Below are 27,413 nucleotides of genomic sequence, written 5' to 3'. Positions count from 1 at the left end.
TTAAAGGGGCGGCACGGTGGCACAGTGGTTAGCACTGCTGCCTTATAGCACCAGGGACCTGGGTTCGATTCCTGGCCTGGGTCGCTGTCTGTGCAGAGTCTGCGCGTTCTTCCCATGTCTGCCTGGGTTTCCTCCCACAGTCCAAAAGAGTTAGGTGCATCGGCCATGCTAAATTCTCCCTCAGTGTACCCGAACAGGCGCCAGACTGTGGCGACTCGGGGATTTTCACAGTAACTTCATTGCAGAGTTAATGTAACCCTGCTTGTGATACTGATATATCAACTTTTACATATATTGCTCGATAAGGTTTGGAGAATTAACAGAATGCTATCAAGGCTCCTAGGATTAGCTTGTGAGAAGAGAGTGCACAAAACTAGACTTGTATTCTGTGGAATATGACAGGGCTGATTTGATTAATGAAATACATTTGGATTTCTAGCAGAGTTTGACAAATATAAATAGACACCATCGACTTTGATGGTTTCTCTTCACACACAAAGACATGGGCTGCTAAGAAACTTTACGATGTGAAAAACCACACCAGCAGATGGGAGAAGGATTCACACTGCAATTGAAATGATTATTGTTTCTTATTTGGAAGATTACTTGGCATATGGTCACATGATACAGTAGACATCTTTGTTCCTTGTTTAAAAATCTAACAACCTGCCACAAACAGATGGAGCGCCATGACACAGGGAGAGAGGAACCAACAAGTAACAGCCATCATAGAATCACAGTATAGAAGGAGGCCATTCAGCCCATCGAGTCTGCACTGACAACAATCCCACCTAGGCCCTATCCCCGTAACCCCATAAATTTACCCTGCTAATTCCTCTAACCTACGCATCCTAGGACACCAAAGGGTAATTTAGCACGGCAAATGCACCTAACCCGCACATCTTTGGACTGTAGGAGGAAACGGGAGCATCCAGAGGAAACCCACGCAGACAAGAGGAGAATGTGTAAACTCCACAAAGGCAATGATCCGAGCCAGCACTCTCTTCTACCATATAGATTTGGTATTTTCCCTTGTGTTGTATCAATGCAAATGTCCCCCTGATGAGTGGAAGATGAAAATCTTTGACAAAAATGTCTCTCTTTCAGCAATACTCAAGTTCTGTACTGCCAGACAACTGTTTCTATAAGTATTTTTTTTACCTTCTGTACCGAGTTGGGGTGTGAGTGTGATAGAAGAGTGATGGATAGTTTCTTAACTGCTAAGCCAAGGGTATAAAATCAATGAACCTTTTCCTTGTTAAAGACAAAAGATTTGCTGCTTGGTCATTTAAAATTGACCACCAAGAATAATATGCACAGTCACATATTAATGACCATGGGATACCTTTAAAGTTACCTATGATACCAGGATCAAGAAACATAAGTGTCCAAATTTCTCCCACAACAAGCTGGTTCAATTAATTTTAAACCTGGGTTTTTCTTCCCGCTGAGCATGGATATGGAGCTAAGGTGGAGCTAGAATAGTTATCTGCTATGCTCTCATTGAATGGCAAAAGAGTCTGAATCATCTACTCCTCGCACCAGAACATTGGAAATAAGAGTAGGCTATTTGAATGGATCTACCTTGCATTAAGTTGATCTTTCTCTGCACCCGAGCTATGACTGTAACATTCTGCACTCTCGTTTCCTTCCCTATGTACAGTCTGCTGTGTCTCTATAGCATGCAAGAAACAATACTTTTCACGGTATACTGATACATGTGATAATAATAAATCAATTCAAGTCAAATCAAAAGGCAGTTGAATAATAGCAGAAAGGTCTTGGGTACAGATGCACACCATAAAATCCCGGCCAATTACTTCACGCTGAGTTAATCCGCAGCTTTGCTTGCAACAGCTGTTTATGTTTCCTACATCAAAGTCGTAAAATGTTACAATGATGAAATTAGTATTTTATATTTTATGAAAAGGTAGAATAAAAATGGGGGAATTTCAGGTTATTTTGCCCCTAACTTTCTCATTTGCACATCAACAAATGCAAAATCTGCCATGAGCCTTGACAATTTGGCATTAAAAAATGAAGTTCTTTAGTTAAAAGATTGCTTTAAAATGGAGTGACATCACACTGTGTCCTGCATCTGTCTCACAAAAGCATAAATCATGATTTAAACTCCAGCGCACCGTTAACCTCTCGTAATAAGACAGAAGGTAGTAAAAATTAACAACCTACATTTGGTTTAGTTCAGGAGAAGTAAATATTGACACAAACTGGAGAATAATTGAAAAGCTGGTTTAGTTATGGCAGCAGAGAATGGATGCAGTTCATGTGGTCAACAATATTTTTGACAAAACACAAATGTTGTGTATGAAATGTAATCACCGAAAACTTTAGAATGTTATTTCGCCAAAGTTACAGGCCAAAAAAGAGGGATAAACTTGGAGTGGGAAGGGGGAAAGGAATGGGTGGAAGGTGAAATAATCACTTTACAAGAAGGCAATATTTTGGGTATAATTTGTGCCAGAATTCCCAACAACGTCCAAAGCAGAAAATCTACCCTGTTTAGTATATTTATAGAGTTTACAACAATTCACTTTTGAGATGAAGCAGTCCACCATGCTCCCTTTCCTAAAAATGCTGGTTGAGAAGTCCAGTTAATGAGTTCTCCACTACTACTTCTGGCAAGCTTATCTTCACTGGTCAGTATCGGGATCCAAAACCTGCCACGTATTATAAGATTGGGCCTGATCAGCAACTGCATAAGTAAAGCCTGAGCCATTTGCTCATCTTGCGAGCTTGATGCAGAAATAGAGATCATCAAAGCCATCCTACAGTACAGTGACTATTCTCATCAGGTCATTGTCCACTGGGTATCATATAAACTTGTAAATGAGGCAAAGTCGACCTTTGTCAGACCTGAAAGGTGCACAGTCTTCCTCAAGGCTAAGTATCTCAAAGGTTTGCACAAGGTTAAGCAACCCCATTCACGTTGCTACTATGCAGTTGCAAAGTGAATGGTTATTTCCTCTAATAGGATGCTGCCATCAGTCCAGAAAGGTGTTCTGCCCATCACACAATTGAGTGATGCATGTCTAAATCTTGGTGCCGATGTTATTTTACGTACATGGGTTTTATTTCCCAGCGACTGGCTGATAAAACATGTTCCTTTGGCTTTTCATAATAAACTGAATATAGATCATAGGCCATTTTTGCAAAACCCAAAAGAAACCATTCACTGTTAGATGGGATTCCGTGATGGGGCGACACATGCTGAATAATCCAGAGTGTGCTAATTACACTTACTAACAATTTAATATAATCCATCAAAATCATAACAGGACTCATTTACCCTGCTAACAGCAACAAATATTCAAACTTCGAGACCTGTCTATCCAAAGTAAAGGAATAAGTTCAAGTTTGCATCTTTTATGAATTACCCTGACAATTCCCTATTTCTTTCTCTGTAGCAACTCCTCAGCCAATCAGTGCTGACTTGCCAACCAATCAGCATGTTTTTCCCCTGAAGTATAAATATAATGTAATTGTCTGAAATTTGGCTTTTTTTCCCAGTTGTCCTGATGAGGGCAAAATGAAAAACTTTGGCAACAGTATTCAAATTCTGTCCTACCAAGTGGCTGTCAGTTTATTTATAATTTAAAATGCTTCAAATTTGATGGAGAGGACTGCATTTTAACCGGGTTCAAATGCAGTTATAATGGAAGCATTGTTGGCAAGTTTCAAAGGACTGAATTACTTTTTGACGTTGACAATTTGGTTCTACGTACAAAGGAGAAGCAGATACTACACCAGTCATCACATAGCCATTAAAAGGATTATTTATAATTATTACAAAGAAGAGATACATGTGCCAGGAAGCCTTAATATATTTGTCACATGCTGTGGTATTCTTAATAAAGTTAGTATTTGAATACAAGTTCCTAAATAGTTCTGTTAATTACCATCTGAAAGTATTCTATGCAAATTCTACTTGTATCTGTATAGAAGTTCCACAACCTGATAAGACCTGCTTGTGCATGCGAGTGGCACAGTGGCTCAGTTGTTAGCACTGCTACCTCAGAGCGCCAGGGACATAGGTTCAATTCCAGCCTTGGGTCACTGCCTGTGTGAAGTTTGCACATTCTCCCCGTGTCTGTGTGGGTTTACTTCACGTGCACCAGTTTCCTCTCACGGTCCAAAGATGTGCTGGTTAGGTGGATTGTCCTTGCAAAAAATGCCCCTTAGTGTCAGGGAGATTAGCAGGGTAAATATGTGGCGTTATGGGGATATGGCCTGGGTGTGATTGTTGTCGGTGCAGGCTTGATGGGCCAAATGGCATCTTGTAGTGATTCAATGATTGTACGATCACAGTCTGCACCAGTAAGCTAAATTCTTTTACCATCTCTCATCGATGTTGATCCAATTGGGTATTTGAGTCTATCCATATATCCATTTGGATATAAGCTATCCATATTCACCATTCGTATGGCACCAATACTCTTCCAACCATTGGGTCACTGAGGTATATTTCATGAGGGTCGAAGTTGCACACGTTATGCAAAACAAAAAACAAATTAGCCTGGAAATTAGACAGGGTCAATTCCCGAAAAAGTTAAATCTCAATGACCAGACCCATTTGCATGTGAGTTCCATTTTGTGGGAGAATGTAACGCGATGAAATGTTCCAATGTTCTCATGCCTGGCAGTGGAGCTGCATGAACGGTTTTTCGTTCCAGGGGCTTGTTTGATGACTTTGCTTGTGTTGCCATGATGAATGTGGCCCTGCATAACTCTGAAGTGATTTACAGAGGAGGGTGGATGTCACACTACTGCAATGTCAACACATAAAGCAGCATAAATCTCCTGCAGCTTTGGAATCTAATGCAATTATTTGCAGAATAATTCGAAATCCAGCCACTGTATTTTTTCCAGCCCCTGACTGAATCTATTTACTACATGACAGCTCCTTCTCCATTGCTTTACTCTGCTTTCATAGAACCCTACAGTGCAGAAGGAGGCCACTCGGCCCATCGAGTCCGCACCGACCACAATCCCACCCAGGCCCTACCCCCACATATTTACCTGCTAATCCCTCTAACCTACGCATCTCAGGACTCTAAGGGGCAATTTTTAACCTGGCCAATCAACCTAACCCGCACATCTTTGGACTGTGGGAGGAAACCGGAGCACCCGGAGGAAACCCACGCAGACACGAGGAGAATGTGCAAACTCCACACAGACAGTGACCCGAGCCGGGAATCGAACCCGGGACCCTGGAGCTGTGAAGCAGCAGTGCTAACCACTGTGCTACCGTGCCGCCTTGTCAACTTGAATTACACTTCGTCCATTTTTTTTGATGTGCGCATTTACTTCATATCATAGGGCTGGCATGGTGGCACAGTGGTTAGCACTGCTGCCTCACAACACCAGAGACCCAGGTTCGATTCCCGGCTTGGGTCACTGTCTGTGGCAGAGTCTGCACGTTCTCCCCACAGCCCGAAAGACATCCTGGTTGGGTGCATTAGTCATGCTAAATTCTCCCTCGGTGTACCCGAACAGGCACCAGAGTGTGGCGACTAGGGGATTTTCACAGGAACTTCATTACAGTGTTGATGTAAGCCTACTTGTGACACTAATAAATAAACTTTAGACTTTTAAATATACTGCTCTAAAAGGAATGCAGGCTTAAACTTAAGCTTATATCCACATAGACATTTGAAAAGGCTGGGGGTTTTACAGTGTAGAAGCTGACAACATTGGAGGTGGGGTGGGAGTGGTAAAATTGAATGAGATGGCATCGGATCAGGACCCCACTGGCATCAGACTGGGCCTCAGTTTTATGAATGGCAGATGGCAAGCAACGTAAAGTCGCTGGTCTTGTTTCAGGAATAACTTGTGTATAGTGGCTCCCATAATTTTGAAATGATTGTTGGTAAAATAAGGGCCAGGGTGGATATATAAGGCGGACATCGTACCAAAACCATGACATGCAGTTTTACAGACCCTCCCGCCTGCATCCCACCTCCAGGAGGCTGTACAATTCTAGTCGGAGCCACTTTGCACTCTTGCTGCTGCGTCTTTGGCTAATGGCATACACATGTCATTGAATCACTTTCTTTAGTGACTTTGCAAGGGCCAACAATGCCGGGCTCACACCCTCTGGCAGAGCTGCAGCCATTGCTTTCCAAAGGAATTGCTTCACTTTCCACCCATTGCTGCCAACATAGTGGACACTCCCTCCCCTCAAAGACCTAAAATATGGTACTCATCCTGGTTGAATGTAACATGCCTTCAAACCACTTGTGATGCTGCGGCTAGGTTTTCCAGAGGACCCCCACAGTTGCTGACCTCCTGTGTGACCTCCAGCCAGCCATGCTTGGTCAGATGAGGAGGTAGTCTCCTTCTATACCCTGAGGAAGAGAAACTCTCACATTGCCACAGGAGCCAGGGAGAGAAGATGTGGGGAGTTGTCACTCATTAAATCAAGGTCTCTATTCAGGAACACCCTCATCGCGGTGCCGATGTGTGGAGCTTTGGTGGGGGGAGAATTCATGGTAATAAGTGTTAGTGACAGGAAGGGAATTAACTTTAATAGCCCCGATTTTTCCTCTTACCACCTGTTCAGAAACAGAAGGGTGCTTTGATTTGCTTCTCCCTTTTCAACCCAACACATTTTTGGTGTGATTCAATTTCCTACTGATCACCCCATGGCAAATTTAAGATAGGATGGATTCAGAGGGTTAGTTTATTTGAATACACTCAAAACATGAGGACAAGGAGTTGGAGCTTGCTAAGTAGCCTCCTGTGCACTGTTGAACAGCAAGTTGCATGTTACTTTGTCCAGGCAAATAATTAGGTTCCAATTGGCTTGGCCTGGCTTATGAAATGTAGATGACCTTTGTATTATTCTCTTTGAATCTGGTCTCTGCAGCCCACAGGGAGTCATTGGAGTCTCTTCAGAGATAACAAGGCAGCAGTTTCTGTGATGCTGCATTGTTAGTTCCTTCAGACAGACATAGCTTCAACCATTTTAAAAGGGTCTTGTTCCAGCTTTTAAAATTTTATATAGAAACCATCAAGGTATCTATATGTATATATATAATAAAAATATTGAATCTGAGAGTCCCCTGATGGCATAATTAATGTGTAATGGCCTGTTGGAAGCTGAGCAATGCCCTTGGAAGTTTTCTTTAAATTTGTGAAAATCCCCTAGTCACCACACTCTGGCGCCTGTTCGGGTACACTGAGGGAGGATTTAGCATGGCCAGTGCACCCAACCAGCACGTCTTTCAGATTGTGGGAGGAAACTGGAGCACCCGAAGGCAGACACGGGAAGAACATGCAGACTCCGCACAGCCACAGACAAGGGCACCCAAGCTTGGAATTGAACCTGGGTCCTTGGCATTGTTAGATAGCAGTGCTAATCATTGTGCCATCGTGCTGCCCCAGCTACCCACAGCCCCCTCTTCGTAGCCAGCAAGGAATCAACACTTTTATGAAAGCAGGGCTGGAAATACAATATAGCGGAAAACTGTAGTTCAGATGTACAATAGGCTAGAACTTGGATTTGGCAGCTGGGATGCCTAAGCAGAAGCTACACAAATTTGGCAACAGGACCAAAGCCTGAGGGTGTTGGATCCCATGGCTGAGATGCTATACTTCGCAATTGTATTCTGCAAAAAACAGGCACTATAAGATCAGTTTTAGCCCAAGTGTGTTTCTATGATTGGGCTGGTCCTGCCTTTCACAACAAATTGGTCATGTTCCCTTACTAATTGCTTCATATTTTGCCCAGGGTTAGATCCCTGGCCTCAGGTAATATTCCTGACCAATGCCAGAAAATCCCAGCGTGAATTTCCAGAGGCAGCATTAATGCTGCGTAGCGACTGACTGCTCAAGACAAATTTGAACTGATTAATTCTCTGGCCAGTTTTCCTTCCGTCCCTTGATGACTTGGCCATCATCAGTAAAATTAGCATGACTCAGAGAAAGCCCAGAAGCAGTTGTCAGACAAGGGCTATAATTTGAGTTGCGATTATACATACAGTTCAAGAATACAATTCCGCAAAATCCCAAGACCCCCTGAAGCAAGGCATTAATATTAAATCTTTAGTGTATGTAAATGCATCATTCCCCTGATTGAAGGCACATTGGTGGCTTTTCTAAATAACCTGCCAAAATAGCCAAAGTTTGAAGAGTGTCAGCATATAAGATGGGATGACCAGTTTGAGTTAGTTACAACAATATTAAATTACTTGTGGCAAAGCACCTTTGAATTTAACTTGTTAGTAGCTGCACCTGTCATTGCTATTAGTTTAGGATTAAGAATCAATAATTTTGATGAAAGGATGTCTGATACTATCATCAAAGTATTTCAATTTTAATAAGTGACAACCACTTGGTCAATGCAATTGCCCTGAGAATAATTTTTTGTAGATGTTTCATTATTGGTAATGAGAAGTGTAGTGGTTATGTTAATTAATTAGCCATCTAAAGGACAGAACTAGTAATCCATACAAAGCGGGTTCATATCCCACCCTGCAAGTTCTGGAATTTGAATTTGTGTTGACAATCTGTTGGTATCAGTTACTTGAAACAAAAACTGATTTTCCAGCTGATGTAAAAATCCAACTAATTCATTATGTCCTGTAGAAGAAGGCAGCCTGCTTCTTTTGCTTGATCTGCCCCAGACTGGCTCCATTCCCATGACAATATGAAATCATCAAAATCATCGAAACCCTAAAGTGCAGAAGGAGGCAGAATTCAGCCCATCGAGTCTGCACTGACAACGATCCCACCCATGCCCTATTCCCATAACCCCACATGTTTACCCGCTAATCCCTCTAACCTACGCATCCCAGGACACTAAGGGGCAATTTAGCTTGGCCAATCAACCTATCCCGCACATGTTTGGACTGTGGGAGGAAACCAGAGCACCCAGAGGAAACCCACAAACACAGGGAGAGTGTGCAAACTCCACACAGACAGTGACCCAAGGCCTGGAATCAAACCCAGGTCTCTGGAGCTGTGAAACAGCAGTGCTAACCACTGTGTCACCATGCTGGTTGACTCTTATCTGCTCTCTGATCAGCCAAGCATAGCAAGCCACTCAGTTATATCAAAACTTCTCAGCTAGGGGGTGACAATAAATACCAGCCTCGCCAGCAACTTGCATATTCTGAGAATGAATGGAAAAAATACTGATGATATCTACAAATGATATCTACAAATGATATCCTGGTGAAACATCTTCTGCCAACCTGGTGAGGTGCATTCCCTACTCACAATGGAGACTCTGGTATATTGGGGTGACCCGGCACCATTTCAGCATTTTGGAGGATCAAATTTAGATGTGAATTATGCCATAAATGATAGAACCCTTTGGAACATTAACTTGCAGAGGGATCTGGGCATGCAGGTCCACAGTTCCCTAAAAGTGGCAACACATTTGGCCAAGGCAATTAAGAAAGCATATGGCATGTTTGCCTTCCTCATCCGGGGCATCGAGTTCAAGAGTCGGCAAATCATGTTGCAACTATATAAAACCTGGGTTAGGCTGCATTTGGAGTATTGTGCGCAGTTCTGGTCACCACACTCCCAGAAGGGCGTGGAAGTTTTGGAGAGAGTACAAAGAAGGTTCACCAGGATGTTGCCTGGTCTCGAGGGCATTGGCTATGAGGAGAGGTTGCATAAACTCGGATTGCTTTCACTGGAAAGATGGAGGTTGAGGAGAGACCAGATAAAGACCTACAAAATTATAAGAGGCATAAATAGAGTGGATAGTTAGAGGCTTTTTCCCAGGGTGGAAGTGTCAATTCAAGTGGCACAGGTTCAAGGTGAGAGGGGGAAAGTTTAAGGTAGATTTGCAGGGGAAGTTTTTCATGCAGAGAGTGGTGGGTGCCTGGAATGTGCTGCCAGAGGAGGTGGTGGAAGAAGGCAGATTAACAACATTTAAGAGGTTTCTAGATGGGTACATGAATAAGGAGGGAATAGAAGGGTACGGACTGAGTAAGGGCAGAAGGTTTCTGTTTAAATTTTAGTGGGGTCGTCATGATTGGCACCGGCTTGGAGGGCCGAAGGGCCTGTTCCTGTGCTGTACTTTTTTGTTCTTTCTTTGTTCTTTGCTGAATCATTTTGCTGAGTATGCCCTTTCATTCCGTGACCATGACCCCAAGCTCCCTGCCACTAAAATTCTCCATCCCACTCCTATTTTGGTCTCTCTGTCTTTGGTGTCCTACTTTTCTTCAGTGGAGCACACTGCAAGCTCATGAGACAACTTCTCACCTTTGTTCAGGCACTTTGCAGTCTTCCCTCCTTGAGTTCAATAACTGAATAATCCAGCACTCCCATTTTTTTGGAGAGGAGTTGATGGTAATGATTTTGCTGTCACTAATCACACCTTCTCAGGATCCATCCTTTGTTTCTATATAACCTTGCACCTTCATCGCTTTTGTCGTGTAATTATTCCTGCCATCCGCATAACTTCACCTTTGCACTCTCTTCCCCACCTCCTTTGTTCCTGCTTCTGTGCACGTACACCAACTGTGACATCTCTAACTTCTGATGAGAGGTGATTGGCCTGAAATGTTCATACAATAATAAAATCTTAACGTTTTAGTGTTTATTTATTAGTGTCACAAGTAGGCTTACATTAACACTGCAATGAAGCTACTGTGAAAATCCCCTAGTCACCATGCTCTGGCACTTGTTCGGGTACACTGAGGGAGAATTTAGCATGGCCAATGCACTTGACCAGCACGTCTTTGGGACTGTGGGAGGAAACCAGAGCACCCGGAGGAAACCCACGCAGACACAGGGAGAACGGGAAAAATTCGCACATACGGTGAGCCAAGCCAGGAATCAAACCCGGATCCCCAGCGTTGTGAGGCAGCAGTGCTAACCACTTTGCCACCGTGCTTTTATAGCACTGAAGCTGGCCATTCCTAGGTGCTGGGGCCTATGTTGGCTGTTTGAGCAAACAACCATGCTTAGACCAATACCCAGGCTTTTTACTCATAGCCTTACAAGTTCTTCATTCTCAATTACATGCCTGACCCCTTTGCTTCTAAAATGTTTCATGGAATTAGATTCCATCATCTCTTCAGGTGCAGCATTCCAGATCCTGACAACTCCCTGTGTGGGCTAAAAAAAAATCATGATTGTCTGTACCAGTGTCTTCTATTGTCACTGAAGCATTATAATGGGCATCTTGTTTATTTTTAATCTGGGCCTAATGCAATGTCCTGGAGTTTTATGACCCTTTTGGAATTGTTGGGTGGGGCCTGATTAACAGGTCAGGTGGTACCTTGGGACAGCACCTTTTTTTTCACAGGAAAAGTCCAAAGGTTTTGGTTTCATTTTGGGCAGAAGCTCTTTGAACTGCAGACTAAAAGCATTGTTCTCTGTCTCTCTCTCTCTGGAGTGAAAATTCTGCTGTCTGTAAGGTGCAGCTAGAAGTGAGAGGCAAACAGTATCTCTGTGTCTCTCAAGGTGTGCTAAGGCCTTCCCAGGACTGGGAAGGCCTCAGCACACCTTGAGAGACACAGAGATACTCAGCAGTTGCAATTCAATGTCCAACGGAATATTTCCACAGCAGCTGCTGGAAAGCTGCAAGGTCCAGCATCACATGAGTATACTTGCTTTCTGTGCCAAGCCTAGAATGGGGAGTATATTTGTGCGGGCTGTTTGATTTGGAACGGGAGACTTAGCTCTTAAGGTTTATATTTTATCATGGGTGTTCTTTTGTAATCAGTAATACTTTTGCTATTTTCTTATTTCATGCTAACTGTTTTCTTAAATAAATTCTGTTTGATAAAAGCTTCCTAGTGAGTCACTTGAATCATACCTGGAGTGAAACTTCTTATGCTCAGATGTGTCAAATTCAAAGTGCATAACTTATGGTCTAGGTTGACTTTGTAACTCACGTTGGAGCTTCTGGCCTGGATTATAACAAGTCACTCACCAAAAGGCATAGTCTATTTAAAAAATTTCTAATGTACAAAAATTTCATATGTATTCAAAATATTCATAAAGATATGTATTCAAAATGTATTCAAGATGGCGCCAGAGTGTGGCAACTTCTTCCGAGCTGTCGCCAACATGCCTTCTAATTCTATCTTTTACTCTCGTTCCATGCTTTTGAAACTATACTCTAACTCATTTGAACTCTCTGATAATGTATATTCTGCACCCTCTCCTTTCCTTCTCCCCTATGTACTCTATGAACTATATGCTTTGCCTGTATAGCGCACAAGAAACAATACTTTTCAATGGAAACAATACACCAATATGTGTGACAATAATAAATCAAATCAAATTAAAATATCTTGAAACACTCTCATGCCAACATAAAATGCCTGACAACAACATGTGCAGAAACTGAAAGCTGAATCTTGCCGTTAATGGAAAACAGATGCACAGGTTTAAATTGCTGCTTAGAATTTGAGATTAGATAAAACATTGGTCTGTATATTTAATATTGTCATTAAACTTTTCAACAATTGGTGGAGATCTTTTGTGTTCCTAACTTGGACATATTAAATTGTTCAGGTACAGGGCACCGAGAAAAATTGGGTGAGGAGGTTAAGATACCCATAAGGGTAGGCAACTTTTCAACGCAATTTTAATCATAGAATCATAGAACTCCTACAGTGCAGAAGGAGGTCATTCGGCCCATCGATGCTGCACCGACCACATCCTATCGAGGCCCTGTAACCCCACATATTTACCCTGTTAATCCCCCTGATGCTAAGGGGCAATTTATCATGGCCAATCTATCTAACCCACACATCTTTGGACTGTGGGAGGAAATTGGAGCAGCCGGAGGAAACCCACACAGATACGGGGAGAACGTGTAAACTCCACACGGACAGTGAGCCGAGGCCGGAATTGAACCTGGGTCCCTGGCGCTGTGAGGCAGCAATGCTAACCATTGTGCCACTGTGCCACCCATTGGCTCTGTCCAGTTAGTTCAGTTGCTTCAGAAGCAGGACTGTGAATTGCACCTCTATTGCTTTTTAAAGGGAGTTGGAAGTCTTGAGTTTGAGGTACATGCTCACTTGTTTGAAATGGGTGCATAGCAGAAGAAAAGATAAAGCTGAACGCAACTACCCAGGTGAAAGGGAGTATTGTATTTTATTCTGAATAAAATAGCCCTCTCTGCTTCCAAAATCCTTAAAAAAAACAAAATGGAGAGGATAAGTATCACAATTGAGGTTGGGGAATTGAGTAGAGTTCTGATCTCTGTCACTCGCAATGAGGCCACAGGGTGATGCAGTACAATTGCACATCCATTGCGTTGGCAGCAGATGCAGTTGTCTTGAAAACATCTGTTAATTATTGAGGGTACCTCATAACCTTCTCTGTTCCAAAGCGGGGGAGGTGGCAATTCTCCCAAACAAATCTAAGTGTCCAACGAGCGGGAATAGGGGGATTTTTCCCACCTGTTTTTTGGGCGTATTTAGTTGAATGAATCTCTGGTACTCTGTGCTCCACAGAATGCCGCAGAGGGATTCATGCCGGTAAATGGGGGCGGGGTGGCCTGAACCCATCCAAAAGTCTGGCATCAGCGTGCTGAGTGGGCAACTGCGCAGGCGCCAATCTGTCTGTGGGGAGATTGCCGCATGCGCACTGGGCCCCCCATTGCAAGCCTTCTGATTGCCAGCCTTCCGAATGCTTCCCCAATCCCCCCCCCGCCCCCCCCCCCCCACATCGGCGGCTCCATGACCCCCGATCACTGGCCTCCATGACCCCCCCAACCCCATTTCCAGCTCGACCTTCCCCCCCTCAAAACCTCATTCCCCATGTCCAGCCCTGATCACCCCTTCTCCATGTCTAGTTCGACCCCCCACCCTGTCCATGCCCAGGCCTGACCCAGAGGATACTGTCCCAGTGTCGTTAATGATATGGAAATTCAGATTTCTATATTGTAATCGGCCTTGCACTGATTTCCGGCGTGAGACTGATTACATATAAAAAAAAGGCCCTGGGAGAGTCACAATTGATGTCCCGTTATAGGCCCCGGCTGATCGCCGATATCTCCCAGCCTGCTACGCTACTTGAGCAGCGCAGCGGACTGGGATAATCACCCCCAATATTTTTTTCAACTTTCCGAATTCTTGCTCACAAAAAATTTCCCCATCATTGGTAGTATCCTGTAAACCTGTATCCTTTCTAGTGTCTGCATGTTTCTAACTATTCCGCCATTCTGAAGTCTATAATGGTACTCATCACCATCACCAAAACATTGCCATGTTTTGTCTCGCCTGTTATCTTGTTACTGCTGCTCCCAGGCTGCATCTGAATTTAGGTTGTTGATGAAAACTGAAAAGAGTGATGGAGCCAAGATTGATTCTTAGGGAACACCAATGCAAGGAAACTCTGCTCCTCCCTCTACAGATACTGCCTGCTCTGTTTAGTGATTCCAATACTTTTTATTGTTATCTCTTAAAATCCTGTGTTGGCTGGTGCTGAAATGAGAAGGGATGTTCCAATTCAAGAAGAATCTTGGAAAAGAATCCGGGGAGAATTGGCCAACAAGACATTGTGCTGGCAGACAAGGAGGCTTTGTTTATAATATTTAATCAGAATGTCATTAGTGAGACTGCATATCCACACTTCTTCAGTCGATGATTCAAAAGTGTAATTAGTTCCTTATGGGCATTGTTAAAGCAATTAATGTTAGTTAATTAAGCCTTTAAAAGCTCAGATCTGTCCTTTGATGTTATGCTATAGCAATTTGATTTTTAAGAAAAAAAAACATTTATCTATGTGGGGTCCAGGCTGCAAGTGACTGTACAGTACAGGGTGGCACAGTCACAAAGTGGTTAGCACTGCTGCCTCACAGTGCCAGGGACTCGGCTTCGATTCCCGGCTTGGGTCGCTGTCTGTGCAGAGTCTGCACATTCTCCCCATGTCTGTGTGGGTTTCCTTTGGGTGTTCCGGTTTCCTCCCACAGTCCGAATGACGTGCATTGGCCATGCTAAATTCTCCATGCTAAATTCTCCCTCAGTGTATCCGAACAGGCACCAGGGTGTGGCGACTGGGGGGTTTTCACAGTGACTTCATTGAAATGTTAATGTAAGCCTACTTGTGACACTAATAAATAAACTTCAAACTTTACTTGTTAACCCTGGGCCACACACTGTCTAAAAGAACTGACTCAGATCATGAAGCAAGATGTAGACAGGTCAGTCAATGAGATCATTGAAAGAAAAAATTGTATATTTGAAACCTGAATTGTAACATTTATACAGTGAAGTTAACCCATAAATATCCCCCCATTGATAAGAGTTTTCGGCACTGATTAGTTGTGGAATAGGCTCGAGGGGCTGGATAGCCATCTCCCGTTGCTGTGTTCTTTATTTCAGCTGAGGAACGGCACTTCCAACGATGAAGAGGTTCCATTTTGGTGTCCAACTCCTGCTGAGTCTTGCCTGAAATGGACCCTGACTGAGCAGCTTTATAACCTCGCCAAATGACTTGTGGAAATGTATTTTCTGAAGCATTGTGATCAGGGCCTAACTACATTTTGGAACTGATTTAGTCTATTTTTTGCCTGTGGAAGTTATCAAAAGACAACTTCTTAGTGCTGAACTTTTTCATTAAAAAAACGAAATGTTTGCTTCTATGTAGTGGTTCTCATGATGTCCAGACATCGCTAAGTGCTTTACAATGAATGAAGTACTTCTGAAGTGTTGTGGGGAAAAGAGGGCGGGATTTTCCGCACTCCCTCTGGCCTGTTCCACTGTGGAGGAGATGGGCCTCCATTGGCTGAAGGCTGGTGGGAAGGGCATTTCCCATTCCCACTATTGCTGGGAAACATGCTGATTCGCAGTCGATAGAACTGGAAGATCCCGCTGGCAAGAACGGCCAAAAACCTCCGGCCACAGCATCCAACTTGCAAAGAAAGAACCTGTTCTGGTGAAATTTGTCAAGGATAAATATTACTCAGTACAGCAGGGAGAACTTTCCTTGCCCTTCTGTGGAATAGTCCCGCAGTATCTTCCACAACCGCCTGAGAGAGCATATGGAGTTTAATGTCGCATTCGGAAAAATTGCAGGCACGGCAGTGAAGCATCCCTTCAGTACTGCACTGGATCATCAGCACTGGTTTTGTGCTCCAGCCCGTGGAGCGGGATTTGAACTTGTAACCTTCTTGACACAATAGCAAGGGCGCTGCCAGCTATGCCAAGACTGCCTGGGGCACAATGAGGTGTAACTGAACAAACTGACTGCGTATTGATTTTTTTTGTGCATATAGGATTAGCACGCTAGCCTGAATGAAATCGCTGAAGTTAAATTATTGCACATTTTGTGAAGATCTTTCTCAAGATGGTTAAATAACCTGCAGCATAGGAAATGGCTTTCAGAACCCTGAAACTAAAATGGATCATAGAATCCCTACAATGCAATGGAGGCCATTCGGCCCATCGAGTCTTCCCTGGCAACAATCCCACCCAGGCGCTATCCCCGCAACCTCATCTATTTACCTCCTAATCCCTCTAATCTACGCAGCCTGACATATTTACCCCCTAATCCCTCTAATTTACGCAACCCCACATATTTACCCCCTAACCTACGCATCCCGGGACACTAAGGGGCAATTTAGCATGGCCAATCAACCTAACCTGCACATCTTTGGACTGTGGGAGGAAACTGGAGCACCCAGAGGAAGCGCACGCAGACATGGGGAGAATTTGCAAACTCCACACAAACAGTGACCTGAGCTGGGATTTGAACCCAGGCTGTGAGGCAGCAGTGCTAACCACTGTGCCATCGTGGGATTAGAAGTGATAGGTGTTTGATGGCTGGCACAGACAGGATGGACTGAAAAGTCTCTTTCTGTGCTGTAAAACTGTCTGACTCTGCAAGTGCTTCTATTACTGGAAGTGTTTGAAGGCTTGTTAAGACAGCAAAATAATTGTTCCGGGCATCTATCTTGGCTGTTGGTTCATTTTATTTTGGATGCCCATCTGCATCTGACATAAGGGAACAAAAATAATTATTTTAAAACCGCTTTTGAAACAAATTACTGTTCACTGTGCCATCAAAAGCATTGTGATAACGAAAATCACAATCATTGTAAACATTGTGAGTGGCAAGACCACCGAAAGATCAGTGGGACCATCCTGGAAGCAATTGAATCTTACTGATTACGACTTCAGTCCACAGCAAGAACTTAGAGTCATAGAGTCATAGAGCAATACAGCACAGAAACAGGCCTTTCAGCCCAACTGGTCTATGCTGACCATGGAGCCCTCCCAGGTAGTCTAAAATTAAGAATCTACTGATGACATTGTCGATTGTTGGAAAAACCCATCTGGTTCACTAATATCCTTTAGGGAAGGAAATCTGCCATCCTTACCTGGTCTGGCCTACATGTGACTCCAGAGCCACAGCAATGTGGTTGACTCTCAACTGCCCGCGGGCAACTTAAGATGGGCAATAAATGCTGGCCAGCCAGCGACGGCAATGTCCCATGAATGAAAAAGAAATTCCCAATTGCCTGCATTTGGGCCATATCCGTCTAATCCTTTCCCATCCATGTACTTATCCAAATGCTTTTTAAATGTTGCTATTGTACCTGCCTCAACCACTTTCTCTGGCAGCTCATTCCTTTTACACATCACTTTCTACGTAAATAAGTTTCCCCTCAGGTCCCTTTTAAATTTTTTCCCTCTCACCTTAAACCTATGCCCTCCAGTTTTCAATCCCCCTTCCCTGGGAAAAAGACTATTGTACATTTTTACATTTGTAAACTTGTATTTATTAAGAGCACATAATATAAAGTGTCTAAAGGCACCTTATAGAAGCATGAAAGCAAAACTTGACATCAAGACATTTGAGGAGATAAGAGGGCAGATGATCAAAAGACTGGTGAAAGAGGTAATTTAAACAGAGTGTCTGAAGGAGGGAAGAGAACTGGAGAACTGGGAAGATTTAGAGAGGGTATTCCAGAGCTCAGGGCCTTGGCAGCTAAAGGCACAGACACCAGTGCTCACCAGGCCAGAATCAGAGGAGCACTGAGGTCTTAGAGGATGCTGGGGCTGAAGGTGATTGCAGAGATCGGGAGGGGTGAATCTGTGGAAGATTTGAAATTGCGGATGATTGCTTAACTGGGAGCCAGTGTATGTTGGCACAGACAGGAGTTGTGAGCAAAATGGACGTGATATGTGTCAGAACATGGGCAGAAGAGTTTTGCATGATGTTAGGCTTCCAGGGGGTAGAATTTGGGAGGTGGGCCAGGAGTGCATTGGAAAGTCAAGTCTAGATGTAGAACAAAGACATGGAATTTTCAAAAAATCATTACAGCTTTACTGGATGCAGACATCACTGGCTAGGCCAGCATTTATCCCCATCACTAATTGTCCTTGACCTGAATGGCTTGGTTGGCCATTTCAGAGGGCATGTTTTTCAAAATGCCAACCATATTATTGTGGACCTGGAGTCCTATGTAGGCCAGACCAAGTGTTGATGGCAGATTTCCTCCCCTAACAGACACCATTGACCCACATGGGTTTTAATGACAATTGGCAACTTTTAATTCCAGATTTTTAATGAACTCAAATTAGACTATCTGCCTTGATGGGATTTGAACCCTGGTCTGCAGAGATTACTCTAGGTTTCTGAATTACCACTATGCCATCGCCTCCCCTTCAGCAGTGGATGAGTTGAGGCAGGGCTGGAGGTGAACATGGCAATATTTTAGAATTAGAAATAGGTGGTCTTAATGATGGTACTGTTAGGAAAATGATGGTAGTTTTAAGAGATTTATATTTGCATGGATAAACATTAGAAATAAGGTGTAGTTTTAGGTTGGTTTAATTTCGTATTTCTGTGCCAGGTAGTGACCTATAGCGAGATTCATGATGGACAAAGTATTTGTATGTGTGGGTGTTGGTTTCAATTCCCGCTGGGGTTCTATCATGTTTAAAGAGGGCTATAGTGTGAAAAATAAATAAACCAACCTGCATTGCTTAGCAACAGGAGCTCACTTCGCAGAGACAGAAAGCTTCCTTTTCTTAATTTTAACTGAAAGCCACAGAAGTTGGAGACAGGGAAAGAGTTCTGCCCAGAGCAGGAAAAGCTCTGCAATGCAGTAATATTCAAGAAAGCAGTCTCCAGAGGAACTAAAGGATGGTTGGTTCTAAAAACCTGGAAATAGAATGGGATACTGTTCATGGGAAACGCAGACAAAGCTAAGAAGAAATCGACTCGTGAGGAGAGAGGTTTTAAAGTAATCCTAAAGGTTTCTAAAGTAATCCTAAAGTTTGGAACATCTTACTACAGTTTGTGAAACTAATTTTAAAGTAATTGGGAAGACAGTATTAGCTGGATATCAGAGCTTGTGTAACACTGGAAGTCAGTCTCGACAAAGAAATCCTCAAGGGTTGGTGTAAAGTCCTGAAGTGGATTCACTGGTAAAAGTCAAACAGAAGCGCTGTATTTTGGAAAGAATGGACTGGATTGTGGAATGCAAACCCCTTTTGGAAAGCATGATTGTGAGAGAAGAGTTTAAAGTGTATTTTGAGGGATCAGAGTTTGGAAACTCTCATCTAGGAAGATTCTGAGGAGGCATCCACAAACATTCATTTTGGGGTTTAGAGCTGTGTGTGTACTTAGACATAGCCACTTGGTGTGCCTTAAGAAAGAGACTTTGTGCGTCAGTGAGAACATTGTAGCTTCAAATGAACTTTATCATCTGTGTTAATATCAAAACCTGTATGTAGTTGTTGAACTAAGGGGGGAGTAAATGAGTATTGTATTATAATCCAAATTTTCTATGTTTAATGAATGTTTTTCTTGTTGTTAAACTAACAACCCTCTGACTGTTCCTCCATGTTTGATTAAAAAGAACCTAAACATTACGGTCTTTTGAGACAGGATTCTATTGTGGGATCTTCCTGTCCAGTTATTACACCAACTGGTATCATAATAATACAGATAAGTGGTATGAAACCCATCGCAGGTTAAGTATGACACTAGGTTTGTGACAAATCATGATCAGCCTCGAACAGTTACTGGGGAAAGGAATGGATTAGGGAATGAGTTTTGCAGTGGTAATAAAGAGACTGCTTATGGAATATGTACCAAGACCATCTATTTCTATGTACCGTGGTGTGCCAGTTTGTCTGAAAGGCTCACATTCATTAAGGAAAAACTGGTTAAGATTCCTGCTTCTACTCTCTGTATGACTAAACTCCATTGAATGAAAATGGGCTGTGATGCCCTCGCATTGCAATGAATGTTAGGGGTCACCGTAAAAAAAATCACAGATGAATAATCATAGAATTGTAGAATCCCTGCAGAGTAGAAGGAGGCCATTCGACCCATTGAGGCTGCACTGCCAACAATCGCACCCAGGCCCTATCCCTGTGTGATAGGTCCACAGAGGCGAAAGTCCCCTCACCAAATTTCCTTTATTTACAAGACCCCACCATACCTTACAGAGTGCTCACAGTATCCTATCTGCATCAGGAGTGCAGAAGAATTGACACTTCTGTTTAAACACAGGACATGGGGCTCCCTGATAGGGCCATCAATTAGCTCTCAATCAGGGACATCTTTTTGTGAATCAGGGAGTTCATACTCAAGCTGGCCATCCTCAATTGCCTGATTAAAATCATCACACTGTAACCCCACGCATTTACCCTGCTAATCCCCCTCACACTAATGGACATTTTAGCATGGCTAATCCACCCAACCCTGTGCATCTTTGGACTGTGGGAGGAAACTGCAGAACCCAAAGGAAACCCACATAGAAACAGGGAAAACATGCAAACTCCACACAGACAGTGACCCGAGTCTGGAATTGAACCTGGGTCCCTGGCACTGAGAGGCACCAGTGCTAACCACTGTGCCACCGTGCCAGTCAGTTGATGGTCACTTAAAAGTGATTGGCACCCATGGAATTGTAACCATCAAGGAATCATCATCTGCAGAACACGAGGGCCAGAAATAAAGACAGGAGATATAAGTATTGTAGTAAATATATATAACTTAGCTAGTGAAATTGCTTGGCATAACTATAACTATGAATAATCTTTAAGTGTTTTTTCTAAACTTGAAACAAGAAATAGCTAAGTGCAATAAAAAATGAGATGGCAGAACAGATGGTGTATTGCAGCTGCAGTGTATGGGATCCCATGCAACAACACCTACAGGGGGCTTCTGCAGTTCAAAAAACTGTGGTCGCACCATAGTTAGCACTGCTACCACATAGCACCAGGGACCCGGGTTCAATTCTGGCCTCAGGCAACTGTCTGTGTGGAGTTTGCATGTTCTCCCTGTGTCTGCGTGTGTTTCCTCTGGGTGCTCCGGTTTCCTTCCACAGTCCAAAGATGTGCAGCTCAGGTGGATTGGCTGTGCTAAATTGCCCCTTAGTGTCAGGGTGATTAGCAGGTGAAATACGTGGGGTTATGGGGATGGGCCAAATGGCCTCCTTCTGCACTGTAGGGATTCTATACTATTTTATTTTATTCTATTCTATTCTAACATTGGCTCAGAGTTGATGAACTGGAGTCTAAGCTGTGGACACTGCAATGCATCAGGATGGAGGAGAATGACCTGGACATTTTGTTCTGGGAGACAGTCTTTAGTATTTGAGATTTGTCTGTGGTTAGGGGCACGCACTTGCGACAGTGAGTTAGGCAGGTTTGGAAACATCATTGGAGGGGCAGCAGCCTTTGCACTTTTCTGACAGGTTTGAAATTCTTGCATGCTGCGTGAACAAGAGCCAGGCCTGTCGGGAGGATGCTTCCCTGGGAAGAAATATGGATTAGGAATTTAGGACACAGCTTCTATTTAGTATGTTTCCAGGATGTAAGCAACAGTGGGATAGCACGTCTAAGTAGCCGAACAATTGAGTGGCTTATTACAGTATCTAATACAATTAACAAAGTCACCCACACAGAGAGTCATTTTCAAATTCACTGCTTAGCTGGTAAAATTGTGGATTATGCTGTCCATCTATCTCATCATATTAAATTTTTATAGGAATAAATGGAAATAATAAAGCTTGTATTAATGACAGATCATTTGTTAGATTACACTCCAAGCAGTGAAGTTGAAAATAACATCCATCGTGTATGACTGGAATTACATGGAAACCAGGGTTGTAGAATGGTTACAGCACTGACTGAGGCCATTCGATCCGTTGTGTCAGTGCCAGCTTTCTGCCAGTTTAGCTAGTCTCATTCCCCTGCCTTTTGCCGGTAACCATGCAATTTTTTTTCTCCTCACATCAATATCCAATTTCCTTTTGAAAGCCAGGATTGAACCTTCCTCCACCCAGTCTCAGGCTGTGAATTCCAGATCCTAATCACTCGCTGAAGAAAAAAACATTTTTCCTCATTGTTGCTTTGGGGTCTCTCCTTTGGAAAGACATTCAGTCAGGATCATCTGCTTCTTAATATTTTCACCAATGGGAACATGCAAAAAAGGCACGTTCCCGTCCCTGAAAGAAGTGACTGAACCGGTGGGGATTTGTAAAAGAATTTGGAAGCTTTCATAGTCCCCTTTCCTGCCATTAGTTTGCACATCACAAAGTTATCTGTGTCACAGTTGCTGTGATGCCATTCGAACCCAGCTAGTGTACCCAATGTGACGTTCCCCTGGAATTTCTGTGGGAAGGGGGTTCTCAAATGGAAGGTTGGCAGATTCCCATCCAGAGAAACTATGGCTGGAATTGACCGAACTTGCCCACCACTGGGATTCTCCGGTCCATATGCAGTTAATGGAGCTTCAAGTTTATTTATTAGTGTCACAAGTATATTAACACTGCAATGAAGTTACTGTGAAAATCCCCTAGTTGCCACACTCCGGCACCTGTTCGGGTACACTGAGGGAGAATTTAGCATGGCCAATGCACCTCACCAGCACGTCTTTCGGACTGTGGAAGGAAACCGGAGCACCCAAATCCACACAGACACGGGGAGAATGCACAGACTCCGCACAGACAGTGACCCAAGCCGGGAATTGAACCCGGGTCCCTGGCACTGTGAGGCAGCAGTGTTAACCACTGTGCCACCATGCCGCCCTTTTGGCTGACCGCCAAATTCTCCCTTCTCGCGGTGGCGGGACATATAAGACTGGCGAATCACAGACTATGTTAATGACTAAAACGGTCCTTTTACACTTTTTCCATGGGCCTTCCATTGAATTTACATTGGGTGTTCCGGAGAATCCGATGGAAATTCCCACTGTCCTCAATGAAAGTCAGCTGTTACATTTAGTAACAGATAGAAAAAAAGGTTCATTGTTCATCTGGGCCACATTATTCCAGATTACAAATAAAAAAGAAACATAAAACAACCAGTCATCTCATTACTGTTTGTAGAATTATGTGAACATTTGATGATGTTCATTTGATCACATAACAGCAGACACTGCACTTCAATAATATTTTACTGTGTAAAGTGACTGAGATATTTCGATGTTACAAGGTGCAATGTCTGTGTTAATTCATCTGGTATTTTTCAAAGACTTGTTATTGGAAGATGCTGGGTTTTTTTTACAGTTAATGCAGTCTCATTTTGATTGCCCCCTCTCGTAGTGTGATGAGCAATCGTTTTTGCGAAGTGTAATGTGATGTAAACGTAACTCGCTGAATTGGTTTTAAGGAACCTGAACGTATTTTCTATGTCTCCAATACCAGACACCAAAGGACTGAATGTCAAGAATCTGTTTTGATGTGTGATTATGAAGTGCATCTTCCAAATGTTATACACTTATGGCTCTGCAGTAACATTATGTTCAAAATTAAAATTGAACAAGCCAGTCCTTCAATGTTCAAAATGATTCCTTTTTCCTTTGATCACTTGTTTTTTTTTCCACAAGTTTGATGTCCTGTACAGCATCGAGTGCAACAATTGAAGACACAGCCCGTAGGCTTCTGAATTCCCTAATGTGGCAATAGAATGACATTTGAGTGCAGATTTAAAAATATATATATAGCGATAGTTAATAGTTGTGCAGTTGACTGATTTGCTTTTAATGAAATCTCATTTTCCCACTCTCCATAAAGTGCATGTGACACATTCCCAAAAGACTCCACCATTCACCTCGCAGATGTTATTATCAGATTGTTTCATAAATCTCGCGCACAGCTTGGGCTCCTGTGAGATTCCTGCTGTAGCCACAACAGGTTATAAATGGAATACAAGTGCACTGAATAAAAGAATGCAGTTACTCCATTAAAATGAAATATTCAGTCACAGAACCCCGATGGTATCTCTCCTTCTACCATGAAGCCAGAAGGATGCCTTGATTGCCTCGACCTCAAACACAGCAATTTTACAACCTTCCAGCAACTTTAGATTTTCGCCACGACTCCCGTCCTTTTTAAAAAAAGGTTTATTTATTAGTGTCGCAAGCAGGTTTACATTAGCACTGCAATGGAGTTACTGTGAAAATCCCATAGTCGCCACATTCCGGCGCCTGCTTGTTGTGCACTGGGGGAGAATTTAGCATGGCCAATGCACCTAACCAGTATGTTTTTGAACTGTAGGAGGAAACTGGAGCATCCGGAGGAAACCCATGCAGACGCAGGGGGAACATGCACAGACAGTGACCCAAGCCAGGAATCGAACCGTGTCCCTGGCGCTGTGCAGCAGTAGTGCTGAGAATGCAGTGCAGCAGAGTTAGTTGAAGTGGAGGATGTTGTGGGATGTTGTTTGGGGATCTCTCTTAAGTTTGTGGCCAAAGGGGTTCTGCACCCATGGAGTTTACCTGCCCTTCTTCCACCACATTCACAGTGCAAAGCAACCGACCCTGCTTTGAGGGATTTTCCATGCTTCCCTCCTCCTCCACAATTCTGTTGTTTTCACTTCCACTTCCACTGGGCCCAGCACTTGTTTTTGTAAGTGACCCATTATTTTCCCTTATAATTTTCATCATATGATCGTCACTGCCTTCCACTCTGTCACAGGCCACTGCCATTCCCGATTCTTGTGAGGTCATTGAATGTCTTCTTGTACTGTATCCACATTCCCAAGGTGGCACCGCTTACATTAACAATGATGGCCATATGATCCCACAAACTTTACAAAGTTTCCCTTCCCTCTCTCTCTCCCCTCGCCTTTGGAACCAGCGTATTACCGACTGTGGAAGCCACCATTGCTAAAAATTTACCAGTGAACCGGGAATAATTGCAACATCTTCTATATCTGACTGCATCCGTGAAACCAGTTCATCGAAATTAGTTGCAGTATTTAAAAATCTACACCTCAAGGACAATCAAAGGACACTTAACTGTACGTTCTTTTAACTTTTTTGTTTTTAATCTCTAACTTCCCTTAGCTCTGATACATGTGTGTGTGTTGTGCATGTGTCTTTCTTTAACTCAAGGAAACATCAGGTGGGATTTTCTAACCCCGCCCACTAATGGGATGATCCAGTCCTGTCGAAAGTCAATGGAGTTTTGGCTGGGTTGCTGTGGCGGATCCCACCATAGTATGTCCAGAAACCCCAGCTAATGTTTGGTTGGCTCCTTATTGCACACAGCTTAAATGGCAAGTCCAGTTAGATTCGGAAAAGATATGTCCTTGAGCAAAAAAAACTTAAATCTTTGTTGTGACCAACTGTGGAGGTTGAATAGAGGGGAACCGGTTCAGCCTTTGTTACCTGGTCTGAACACAATAACTGTTCACACAAGGTGCGCAGAATTGGAACAGAACTGGATCTCATTGCAGCCTGTGACATTGCTGTGTGGTAGCCAAACTGAATGTAAATATTTACCAGCCACATTATCTCACTGGTGGTCCCAATTATTTTCCCACATGCAATTAATATTTATCCCTTTTATGCAAAAGCTGTTGCAGTAGTTAATGAATGCACTCCACTACAGGAAACCTACACCAGTCACATCGTCAGCATGGCTGATTGGATTCAATGGATGAGACTCTCCGGCCTCCCAGCTGCGTGCTTCCTGCCGATGGGAGATGATCCCGCTGCTGTCAATGGGAATTCCCACTGACGTCACCCCACACTGGCGGGAAGCCCGGAGTTGAGGTGCATTGCTGGCGGGACTGGAGAATCCAGCTGGTGTGAATGGCCAGTGAATTCCAGCCAATGTCCACTTGCCGTGCTGTATATTCCCTGTACTGGATGAATTTCAATGGCATTCTCTGACCTGGCTGCTTCCTGAACGGTCGGTTGCATGAAAAATTCAATTACTTACCTAGTTAAAATCTAGGTGCCATAATTACCTGGTACGTATTTGCCCTGATCTAACACCAAATACCACAGAACTCAAATGTTCTGCCAAAACACAAACAAGATTACTGAGCAGGCTTGGCAGCACCAGCACAGAGTGACAAATGGGCCAGAATTCTCCGATGACGCCAATGGGAATTCCCATTGACAGCAGTGGGACCAGCGTAACTCGCTGCTTGCAAACAATGCACCACCTCCCTCTGGCGGGAAACACGCAGCGGGGAGGCTGGAGAATCTCACAAATGCGTGATGAACTGAGAGGAGTCAGGCTAAGGCTTGGAGTACCATTCATTTACATTATCCATCTCATTTGCCTGGTCAGATTCACCACAAATGTGATGCAGGATGTAGCTAGCTGTCCAATTTCTCAATGAGGCTTCTGAATGCCCGGGCAGCATGGTAGCAAAGTGGTTAGCACTGCTGCCTCACAGCACCAGGGACACAGGTCCGATTCCCAGCTTGGGTCACTGCCTGTGTGGAGTCTGCACGTTCTCACTGTGTCTGCGTGGGTTTCCTTCGGGTGCTCCGGTTTCCTCCCACTGTCTGAAAGACGTGCTGGTTAGGTGCATTGGCCGTGCTAAATTCTCCCTCAGTGAACCTGAACAGCCAGAGTGTGGTGACTAGGGGATTTTCACAGTAACTTCACTGCAGTGTTAATGTAAGCCTACTTGTGACACTGATAAATTAACTTTAAAACATTTTTGGCAAAGAAAGATTGATGTTCCTTCAGCAGGAATTACACAGAACTTACAGCATGGAGACAGCTTCTACTCAAGGAGTGCTTGGCAGTGTTTACACCATGAGCTTCCTCCCAAGCCTCTTCATCTGACCCTATGAGCAGAACCTTCTCCTCTTTTCTCTCACGCATGTTTAAGAAGTTTCCCCCTAAATGGCATTTGCTGCAATTACTCTGTGCAAATGTGAATTCCCCATTCTAACCACTCAAGTCCCTATTTGATTTATTAGTGACTTCTAGTTATCTCCCCTAGTTTCCATAAGGCTGCCCTATCAAACCTGGCCCTAATTTTAAGAAGCTCTACTATGTTTTCTTTTCCCTCATACCTTTTTCCTCCTCAGGTCATCCAACATGCTTAACAGCCCTGAATTATTATTTTTTCAAATGTTGTCAACTTGTGCGCAGTGCAACCTCTCAAATAGCAGTGAAATGCTCGATCAGTTGAGCTGTTTTGGTGGTGTTGACAGGAAGAGGAATGTTGGTCAAAAAGCCAGTTCCTTGATAGCAA

This window comes from Mustelus asterias, chromosome 13, assembly GCF_964213995.1.
Source record: "Mustelus asterias chromosome 13, sMusAst1.hap1.1, whole genome shotgun sequence".
Classification (NCBI taxonomy): Eukaryota; Metazoa; Chordata; class Chondrichthyes; order Carcharhiniformes; family Triakidae; genus Mustelus; species Mustelus asterias.
The sequence above is the reverse complement of the archived record's forward strand: the minus strand, read 5'-3'. Positions refer to the sequence as shown.